We start from the raw sequence: 12,180 nt of genomic DNA on the forward strand, positions 1-12,180 counted from the left end.
TCGAAATGAGAATGCATGAGCAGAAAAGAACCCTACTGTAAAATATGGTGTTGGATATTTGATGTTATAGGGCTATTTTGCTTCCCCTGGTCCTGGGGGCCCTTGTTGATTTCAACAGCATCATGAACTTTACCCAGTACAATGATATTTTAACCAAAAACCAGGTTGTCTCTGCCAGGAGGCTAAAACTTTGCCGCAAGTGGATCTTCCAGCAAGACAATAACCCAAGCACACATCAAAATCCACAAAGAAAGGGTTAATTGGCCACCAAATCAACATTTTGCAATGGTCATCTCAGTCTCTGAACATGGAAAACCTGTGGTTTGAATTGAAGAGTGCAGTCCATAACCACAGACAAAAGATATCAAGGATCTGGAAGGATGATATAGATCCCTCCCAATATGTTCTCCAACTCATTTTTTAAAGGCTCAGTGCCGTAATTCTCACAAGGTGGGGTATTGAAGGGTAATATATATATATATTACTTGTTAAACAAAATCTCTTTCTCTGAGCAATTTAATTAGTTTACAATCCTATAATTTACCCCAAAACTGCTTTACGTACAATATTGCTCAGTGTTTAAATTATTTATTTTACACAGTCATTTTTGCTCATTTTTTATCAAGGCTGTCAATAATTTCAGACCCTACTGTATGTATGGAGACATGCAGTATGGTAAGGAAAGTTATTTTAGGGAAATAGCTTGTGACTCTAAACATGGGAGCTTAAATGTGGTGGATGAGTGCAGTATTAGGTGCAAAAAGTTTCTATTCAATCAAAGCTGGAAGTTTCCATGTGAATATAAGCTCCAAATATAAACAATTGAATCAATTTTCTTGTAAAACAAATTATTAGTATGTGCAAGAGGAACAAAAAGAAACTCAACTTGATACTAACACAAAAATATCGCTCACAGCATGGGCTGAATAAATAATATTTAGCTTCCCTCATCCTGGAAACGTTGAGAAGCCATTTTTGATTTAACATGATCTGTAGTAGTGGACTGATGATGATCCATATCCTACTACCTAAACTGTATTACACAGTTCTAAAAATAGCCAACTTAGCCATACTGTCCTCTGTTACTCAGTGGTTGACAAGGAAAGGATGAAGAAACAGAGGTAAAGTAAGTCTGCCATCTGGTGGTTGACATTATATTTCACTTCTCACAGTTCCTTACTTTCTGATAGACTATGGGTGGAATTTATTCATGATATTGTGCGGTATAATATGACACACCTCCCATGGGAGGTATAAGATGACACGCCTCCAACCCTGCTTCCTATTACTTCAATGTAACCTGAAAAATCTTGTGGGACGTTGGATTTTGATGCACACCCACAGCCGTCTTAACACCCACCCGTGCATGTTTATTACAGCTCTAAATGCAAATCGCTTTACATTGATACTCAGACAATAATTATTAACTGGAAATAACGTAGGCTACTGTACGTCCAGTCTTCAAAACCCTGACAAGACTATGTATTTAAGAAAAACGACAGGGGAAATACTTCAAAATTTAAAACACTTTCTAAATATATGATAAGACTAGGAAAATAACTATGCAGTTACTTTGAAGTGACTCCGACCTATATTAAAATTAAACATAGAGGGAATGAGAGCCAATGGTAGCCATGTTAATTCGCTCAGGAGTTTGAGTTACATTCATGGTGTATCAAATTAGGAATCAGCCCATCAACTGTATTAGAAAACCAGCACTATTCAATTCAACATTATTGTAAACAATTCAACATTATTGTAATTCAACATGTCTATTTGCATATACATAAACAAAAATTGCAGTCAAATACAAACGAATATAACTGTTTTGGTTTGTTTTACTGTTAAGAGACCAGCTGGACTCGTATCCATCCAATTTTCAGAATGAGGTATGAGTTTTTAGGCTATGCACAACATTGGCACGATGTGGGCCCAACCACATGAAAAAATACTATAATATACTGTAGTATTACTATATTTATGTACTGTATGATTTACTATAGTCTTTTTGCTTTATTAGCTTTGACATAGAAGTGGGGGCTATCTCCTTGAGGACACCTACTCGACAAATACTAAAAGAGATAATTTTCCATAACCTGTCGGTAGGTAGGACTGGAGTCAGAGTTTCTGTTATTTTCTATAATATTGGTCTACACTTGGGCATGCAGGTTTCTCACTCACGGGTGGCACGCATTGGGATATGGGGGAAGGGAATGTGTGGGGTATATGCACATTAAATACTGTAGTATTACTACAGTTAAAAAACACTGTATTGTTTTCGCGGATACTGTAGTGTTTTTGCAGTCATTACTGTAGTATTTACTACAGAGGTTTTTTTAGGATAATACTGTAGCATTTGCTATAGTATTCTACAGTATACCACAAAATGATATAGTAAGTACTACACATGACCGAGGGATACTACAGTGTGTAGTGTATTCTACAGTGTACTACAAAATTCTATATTAAGCCCTACCCGATCGAGGGATATTACAGTGTGTAGTATAGTATTCTACAGTAAACTGTAGTATTTTTTCATGTGGGCAATGCTGGATGAATTATTGGCCCAGTATCAGCAGCCCATATCTGGTGAGGGCTGCCCTCACTTTGCCTCAATAAGCCCATACTTTGGATCTTTTATTTATTTGATTTTGTTAGGATGCCCATTAGCCATCGCCAATGGCGACCGCTACTCTTACTGGGGTCAGACACATAACAAAAAAGACATTACAGGCAAAAGACTTTACCATTTACATACATTAAAAAACATTAACATGTAGTGTGTGTGTGCGTGCTTATCTATCAGTTACACATACATGTCAGTACATACACACAAAAAGTAGGTCACATGGGGAGAGGTGTTGTGCCGTGAGGTGTTGCTATATTTGTTTTTTGAAAGCAGGTTTACTGTTCGCTTGCTCTATATGAAATGAAAGGGAGTTCCATGCAATCACGGCTCTGTATAATACTGTAAGTTTCCATGAATTTGTTCTGGACCTGGGGACTGTGATTTAAACAGTGGAGGCTCCTGAGGGGAGGACGGCTCATAATAATGGCTGGAATGGAGTCAATGGAGTGGTATCAATGACATGAAAAGCATGTTTTTGGTGTGTTTGTTACCAATCCATTGACTCCATTCCAGCAATTATTATGAGCCGTCTACCCCTCAGCAGCCTATACTCAGTGGTGCTTTTAGCATGTCACACAAAAAATTAGTTTATGCATGCCAGCAAAGCCATTACACAACACAATACTAAACAATACATAAATTGCACTATAATGGTGACAAAGGCTGCCCACAAACTGTTAGGGCCTACAGTACATAAAGCTGTCCCAACAGCAGAGTATTCTTTTCAACACCATGGACTGAATCCTTACCACCGCACACCTGGCTATCAGCGGAGCCTTGTCTGACATTAATGAGCGAGCTATGATGGGTGTAGTCATTATAACTATTTGTTCATCACTTTTGAAATGTACAGCGACAGAATTCAGAACATGGACCACTCTTACAGTATTCTCCCTGTACACCAAGTCAGAAACATAGGATAAATGAAGGGGGCATATAAGCGGACAATGAAAGCTCTTACAATATTCAATGATGACATTTCTCTAAAACAGGATATAAGCTACATGTGCACCACCAAGTCAGAACAGTAGGCTAAGTTATGAGGGGGGAAGGGACCAAATTATTAGGGTGTGTCACGCCCTGACCTTAGAGATCCTTTTTATGTCTCTATTTTGGTTGGTCAGGGCGTGAGTTTGGGTGGACATTCTATGTCTGGTGTTCTATGTTGTCCTTGTTTTGTATTTCTATGTGTTTGCCCTGGCATGGTTCCCAATCAGAGGCAGCTGTCTATCGTTGTCTCTGATTAAGAACCATACTTAGGTAGCCTGTTCCCACCTGTGTTTGTGGGTGGTTGTTTTCTGTTTAGTGTTTGTTGCACCTTTCAGAACTGTTCGTTGGTCGTTTTGTTGTTTTTGTTCGCGTATTCATCTTTATTAAAAGTATTATGGATACGTACCACGCTGCACTTTGGTTCTCCTCTCCTTCTCCCGACGACAATCGTTACAGGGTGAGGCACATTGACTACTAACAGCTTAAAACAGAATATACACTTAGTATTACTTTCTACAGTATACATATCTCTCTGGCATATTACATAATTTATGCAGCTGCACACAAAACATTTCTGGACTCACCGTTGTGCTTTGCTCACTTGAACAGGAAGGTGGCGTGGCGGTCCTTCTTATTTGAAAATTTTGTCATGAAACTTTGTCATCAAAGTCTGTCAGTGTCTGGATTTGTAGTGCTTTCAAGACAACTGGGACCCGGAAAAAACAAGATTGAATCATGACGTCAGTGATCTTCAGGTCGGAGCTCTAGAAAGAGGTCTGAGTTCCCAACTTGGAATTCCGAGTTGGATGTCCATTCAAAATTCATTTTCCCAGTCTGAGAATTTCTTTCCAAGCTCCCAGTTGTCTTGAACTCAATGAAGTCTGAGATTTCCCAGTTCTGAGTTTCCAGTTGTTTTGAATGTGCAGAAGTCATACTGGATTGACAGCATTGCCAATTTATTCAACCTTTTCTGGCCAATGTTGTTGCGTGTAAATGTTTATCCTTTTAAGCGTAGAAAAGACACCCTTAAACCCAGAAATGGACGACAAACCCTCTCTACCGAAATAGCACGGGAAGCAAAATAGTGACTGCTTTGCATAGTTTGCACTAGGCCACTAATTCCATCTAAACCACTCATTGTTAAATTTGCGATTTCCAACTTATGGGCGATGAGCACCAATACATTTTATCTATAATTTCTCTTCATATGACAAGGATTGAAAAGAATTTGCCAGTAGATTGTCAACTTCATTCATGATGATGACTGCTTGTCTAGCTTGCTAGCTAAGATTTTGAAATTATGATGTTGACATGATCAGTCCAATCAAAGCTACGGTAGATATAACGTGATTTGACGTCCTTTTATCTGTGAGCGATGACCTTAAGCCTTCTTGGATGAGCACTTCTAATGTAAATCTATGGCAGCCCCCAAGGGGGCTTGAACTTTCTAGCTCTCCCTGTAGATTTTGCAATGACGTAGTGTCCTCCTGAGTGACAGAACACTGAGGCCATCACAGCACAACTAGAGAAAATTACCAACCCCTACGCTCTGTATTTTCCGCTGACTACCTCTCCACCACAGAACACTGAGCTAGGCTGAAACACCTGCATTTTGGACCTGTCTTACTCAAGAAAGCAAAAAAGAGACCATGTTTGTATGCAGCTTTACTAACTCAAATAGTTATTTTTTTTACATTATTTGCGCAAAACAGGCAACAAAAAATAATACAAAAATAGATTTTTAAGCTAGAATGATGGGTCGCCACTGCTAAGTTGGTGTAATGTTTACATTACACCAATGTAAAAAAAAATTCTGCTTGCTCTTTATTAAATGCCTTTATTATGGCTAATAATTAGACTAAGGAAAAGCCAGTGACACTTCATTAAGAAAACACAAATAAAGTGTTACCAAAAAGTAATTTGGCACAGAGACTGTTCCACAGCAAGCCACAAAATACAACTTAAGACAAGAGCTTATTTTATAGGAAATCTGATTTGTTGGTAACAAGGGCACTTTTTCAATAATGCAGTGCTCACAAGGCAAGTCTAGGTCCTAGAGGCTTCTAAACAGCTTCTACCCCCAAGCCATAAGACTACTGAACATCTAATCAAATGGCTACCCAGACTATTTGCATTGCCCCCCTTCCCTTTTACGCTGCTGCTACTCTCTGTTATTTTCTATGCATAAGTCACTTTAATAACACTACCTACATGTATATATTACCTCAATTACATCGACTAACTAGTGCCCCTGCACATTGACTCTGTACCGGTCCCCCTGTATATAGCCTCGCTATTGTTATTTTACTGCTGCTCTTTAATTATTTGTTACTTTTATTTCTTATTTTTCTTTAGCCAACCAGCTCAGGGAATGGGGACCAGTGACCACCACATGATACTAATTTAGCCATCCGCTACATCTACTTTGTCCAGGTTAACAGAATATTTATTAGAAATGCTAATGTGATGGACATTAGTCCCACCCACAAAGGAGCTTCAGAAGCTACAAAGAATCTGCAGTTCAGGCGCTTCCGAGACAGCGTTTTCCATCTGTCTGAAAAGGTCTCATTTTATATAAATACTTGTTTTTGAAGGCAGTCTGAGATAGCATTTAAAGGAGTCGTTTTTTACAACTTGATGTTAGATTGTTTCTCACCCTGAAAGTAGTCTATAGGCCAGGAGAAACAAATTCATGTTTCAGTTCTTTAAAGAGCCACCACAACCTTCAGCTAACCTTAGCCACCAAAAGCTAACAATCAATCACCTGAAATCAATTCATATTAACTACATATTTGGTTTGATGTTACTTAAAATGTGATTTGACCATTAAAAAAAGTATAAAATGCATGCTCACATGCCCATCACTTCCATTGATTGTTAGCTTGTGGTGGCGAAAGTTAGCTGAAGTGTGTAGTGGATGTTTAAAGAGAAGGAACCATGGATTACAATTTATCCAGGCCCATAGACCACTTTCAGGGTGAGGAACTATCTAACATCAAGTTGTAAAATCATAAACTATAACGCAAAAATCGTTGCACAGTAATATCTATAAAGATGGAACATGTGACTAGACTGGACCTTTAAACCAAAAATATATTGCTGGTAAATGTTCCAGTACACATGTAATATCACACCCAATAACAAACCTAATGTAATATCATATGTCAATACTTTTGCTTGATTTAGCCTAGCTCGAGTACTTGAAAGTGTTTAACAAATATTATGCATTTGATCAAGGACTGTATAGTACAGGTTGCAGTAGTCAAATATCCTACAACCAAATTAACAAAGATACGTCTCGAAAACATGACTTTTCAGAGACCAAACCACCTGAAATACATTCATAATAACTTGGTGGGTGCTTATGTCTGTCCTATTTTACATGTACGAGTGTGTATTAATACGCATGCTTGAATTTGATTTTTTTTTTTTCATATCCCATATCTGAGAGTGGGGTCGCGGACAGGGTCTGCCATTATCAACAGCGACCCTGGAGCAATTAGGGTTAGGTGCTTTCGGCTCAGGGATTTAAACTAGCGACCTTTTGGTTACCATCCCAGCACTTACCGCTAGGCTACCTGCCGTCCTTCATGGAGATATTCAGATGAATACCCTCTACTAAACCACTTTTGCCAGTGTTACCAGCCAAACAATCAACGCCATAGTCAAAGGTTAACAAATAGGAAATTAAACTGAACACAATTACAGCCTCTAAAATCTCCATTCCATTTTCAAGGCTCAGATTATACATGCATTCTCTATATTAGCAGAGAAGGAATGTGACGTCACCAGGTTAAAAGACTCTCTTTCCCGGGAGCATATACACAAGGAGGGAACCTAACACTGACCCTTAAAACTATCCTCCTTGCAATTACAGTATTTGAAATACATTTGAAAACCTTAGAAGTGATTAACAGGCACTGACTGAAAAAAATTGTGTAGCACATGTGAGGTCCTGTAAATAATCAAACGCACAGTATGGAAGTTGGAAAATTAAAAGTCAGACATTTCCATGTAAAAAGCCCCATAAGCACTAATGTGAAGTTCATAGGAGCACATTTTAAATTTGGTGTCAAATGAAATCTAAGAGTCTATATTTGAGAAATGATGGTATACATGGTCAAACGGATGGAAAAGTGGTCTTAGAAAACATCTATCAGAAAAAGTCTTAAGTTAGTAGAAATACATCAACACAATGTTGATGTAAAGACCCCTGCCAACTAATATCAATATTAGTTTTACAAAAATGATTTGCCTTCTGCCTGTTTAAGAAGGTGTCTTGTCATTACCTTGTCATTACCAAAAAAAAACAGATCCTAGATATTTTCTCATTTCTCCCCCTCATGAGGAGGGAGGACAATGACAGTTCACAGAAGTAACAAGTAAAGGTAGACCTACCAATTAGTGTTTTTACTGCAAAGAATTGGGTTTATGATTTATTAGTGATTAAAATGAGTAATTCTGTTACCAAATATCCTATCCTTTGCACTTTAACAATAATTTACACCAAACATTGTGACCAAACAAATGACAACACATGGCATTCATTTTAAATAAAGACATCTTTATCAAATTGCTGCATATATTAATTATACGATGAGTGCACGCTCTTAGATTTATATTTGCAACATTATCTTAAATCAGACAAACCAATTCAGTTTCTAGCAGCTTTCCTGTTGCCTTGTGTGCAGCATGGTGGACAGATGTGTTTGTTAGAGGGCTAGCTGCTAATTGGCATGTCCTCTCATCCTGAAATGTAGGGGCGTGATGGGGGGATTTCCCCAGTTTAAAATGTTATGCTAGAATTTTATTTTAAAAATTATTATATTTCAAACTAATCATGTTAATGGTAATATTTAAGAATAAAATCCTGTTTCTGATAAAAAGGAATATATCCTTGAATAAAAATGATGTGCATCTTTGTAGTCTACCTGCTCAGATGTGGAACTGGCCACTCCCTTTATTTTCTGTGTGCTAACTTTATGACTTCAATTAACCCTTGGAGTGTTGCTGGTTCTGCTATGTAGACCTCAGTTATACATTTATCTATGTTTGAGGTTTTAGAACATTTGTACTTCTATTGATTTACAGATTTGTAAGAACTTTTTCTCTCTCTTTGGGTAAATAAAACTCCTAATATTTGCACCCAACTCAGTTGTCTCTCGTTGCCTGCTTGGTCATCCCTTACATATGATGGCAGCGGTGGTATTTGAACCAACGCCTCCGAAGAGACTGGAGCCAATCAGGCACCAGGAAAGAGCTGCAAGAAACTCAAATACTAAATCATAGAAAACAGTTTGTTAGGTAAATATATGCAACAATGTAATAAAGATGTCTTTAATATTTGAAATGAAAGCCATGCAAATGAAATGTTAAAGTGCAAAGGACAGGGATATTTAGCTGTGCGTTATGTGGCCTTCACAGACACACACTGACCGATAGGTTTGACTGTATGTGCCTCCCTTCCCACAATATGTCATATAATATAACTTACAGTACTATCTTTTTCACCTTATTACTTTCATCTGAAATAAATTGCAATTACTGTAGTAATTCTGGATATACATTAAATATATCGATGTGAATGCAAATAAGAAATGTTATTTTGTAACCGTGTCAAATCCACTTATGTAAATGGTCATAACACATACCAGTGTAACAGGGTGGATAATCCCTGTTACTGATAGCCTGTTTAAGTATTTGTTGGGACCGCCATTTTGTGTTGAATGTGATCGGTATTCCATTATGTTTGTTTTCCTGTTTGCAGATTAATAATCTGATTGAGCACACCTGTGCCCCTCCCTATAAATGAGGAGCACTTCCTGTGCTCTGAGCGCAAGTTTCCTGTCAGTGTTTTATAGAATTGTTTGTCGAGCATCATAGTTAAAGCCCCCATGCAGTCTTTTTAATTATATTTTTAAATCATCACTATTTCTAATAAATCAATGTTTATTTCATTTAAATCACTTCAAAAATATTTTTTATAATTTATTTCCCTGAGCCTCAGTTTGCCATTACAATGCTCAGTCTGATCATGTGGGCATGTTGACACAAATGTAAATATATTTACATACACAGCCCTGATATGCAGGTAGGATCATCTATACTCTAGAGCAGGGGTATTCAACTATTACTCTACGACCCTCAAACTCAACTCTGGACCTCGAAGCCAGTTCCACTGCATTTTTTCAATGTCCAGTCATCTTTTATTTGAAGAGGTAAGCTTGGTAGGCGCTAGATCCCTCAAACTCAACTCTGGACTTCGAAGACTGATGTAGACCTGGCACACCACGTGGGTGCAATTAATTATCAGGTAGAACAGAAAACCAGCAGGCTACGGACCTCATAGGGTAAGAGTTGAGTAACCCTGCCCTACAAGGTTCAGAGCGTGCTGGTTTTCTGTTCTACCTGATAATGAAATTGTACCCACGTGGTGTGCCAGGTCACATCAGTCCCTGATTAGAAGGGAACAATGAAAACAAGCAGTGGAACTGGCTCCGAGGTCCAGAGTTGAGTTTGAGGGCTCTAGAGCCTATCCTCCTTCAAAGGAGGATACATATGCAAATAAAAGATGACTGGTCATTGGTCAGAATAATCGGATCAGATTGTGATGTCATGCTATGGGCCAAAAACTCCACCCCACCTGAACAGGTGTATGTTTTTTTTTCTCTCCAAATGCTCTCCAAATGCTCTTGACCACGATTGTTGTGGAACGGGAAGGGGCTGTAATGTCCCTCTGGGCAGGTGTCAAGGTGCCTTGCACTCTGCGCACACCGAGCAGGAGGAAACATAAACCCTCACGTCCTTAGCTAACGTGGGCCACCAGTACTTCCCAGCAAGACAGCTCACTGTCCGACCGATGCCAGGATGACCAGAGGAGGGTGACGTGTGGGCCCAACAGATCAAACGATTGCGGACATCAAACGGAACGTACAGATGCCCAACTAGACACTGTGGGGGAGTGGGCTCTGCACGTGACGCCCGCTCAATGTCCGCGTCCACCTCCCATACCACCGGTGCCACCAGGCAAGAAGCTGGAACTATGGGAGTGGGATCCGCGGACCGCTCCTCTGTGTCGTACATCCGGGACAGTGCGTCTGCCTTAACGTTCTGGGAACCTGGTCTGTAGGATAGGGTGAAAACAAAGCGGGTGAAAAACATGGCACACCTCGCCTGGCGAGGGTTCAGTCTCCTAGCTGTCCGAATGTACCAAGGGAATTCACTTCGGTCATAATCACAGCCGTATATATTCCCCCCCAAGCAGACACATCGATGGCCCTGAACGAACTCTATCTGACTCTCTGTAAACTGGAAACCACACACCCTGAGGCTGCATTCATCGTAGCTGGGGATTTTAACAAGGCTAATCTAAAAATAAAACTCCCTAAATTCTATCAGCACATCGATTGTCCGACCAGGGCTGGCAGAACTCTGGACCATTGTTATACTAACTTCCGCGACGCATATAAGGCCCTCCCCCGCCCTCCTTTCGGAAAAGCTGACCACGACTCCATTTTGTTGATTCCAGCCTACAAACAGAAATTAAAACTACAAGCTCCCGCGCTCAGGTCTGTTCAACGCTGGTCCGACCAATCTGAATCCACGCTTCAAGACTGCTTTGATCACGCGGATTGGAATATATACGGCGTCCAACAACAACAATGATGAATATGCAGATTCGGTGAGCGAGTTCATTAGGAAGTGCATTGACGATGTCGTACCCAGAGCAACGATTAAAACATTCCCAAACCAGAAACCGTGGATTAACGGCAGCATTCGCGTGAAACTGAAAGCGCGAACCACTGCTTTTAACCAGGGCAAGGTGACCGGAAACATGACCGAATACACACAGTGTAGCTATTCTCTCCGCAAGGCTATCAAACAGGCTAAGTCCCAGTACAGAGACAAAATTGAATCGCAATTCAACAGCTCAGACACAAGGGGTATGTGGCAGGGTCTACAGTCTATCACGGATTACAAAAAGAAAAGCAGCCCCGTCACGGATCAGGATGTCTTGCTCCCAGACAGGCTAAATACCTTTTTTGCCCGCTTTGAGGATAATACAGTGCCACTGACACTGCCCACTACCAAAACCTGCGGGCTCTCCTTCACTGCAGCCGAGGTGAGTAAAACATTTAAACGTGTTAACCCTCGCAAGGCTGCAGGCCCAGACGGCATTCCCAGCCGCGTCCTCAGAGCATGCGCAGACCAGCTGGCTGGTGTGTTTACGGACATATTCAATCAATCCTTAGCCCAGTCTGCTGTTCCCACATGCTTCAAGAGGGCCACCATTGTTCCTGTTCCCAAGAAAGCTAAGGTAACTGAGCTAAACGACTACCGCCCCGTAGCACTCACTTCCGTCATCATGAAGTGCTTTGAGAGACTAGTCAAGGACCATATCACCTCCACCCTACCGGACACCCTAGACCCACTCCAATTTGCTTACCGACCCAATAGGTCCACAGACGACGCAATCGCAACCACACTGCACACTGCCCTAACCCATCTGGACAAGAGGAATACCTATGTGAGAATGCTGTTCATCGACTACAGCTCAGCAT

The 12,180-nt window shown here is 40.2% G+C and overlaps 1 non-coding gene across 1 annotated transcript; it reads right to left on the minus strand.

The window, feature by feature from the left end:
- Nucleotides 1-2,035: 2,035 nt before the first annotated feature.
- LOC129816067 (U7 small nuclear RNA) lies at nt 2,036-2,090 on the minus strand. The gene has a single exon (XR_008753511.1). It is a non-coding gene; the product is annotated as a U7 small nuclear RNA (small nuclear RNA).
- Nucleotides 2,091-12,180: the final 10,090 nt, after the last annotated feature.

The sequence above is a fragment of the Salvelinus fontinalis genome, chromosome 18 (assembly GCF_029448725.1).
Source record: "Salvelinus fontinalis isolate EN_2023a chromosome 18, ASM2944872v1, whole genome shotgun sequence".
Lineage (NCBI taxonomy): Eukaryota > Metazoa > Chordata > Actinopteri > Salmoniformes > Salmonidae > Salvelinus > Salvelinus fontinalis.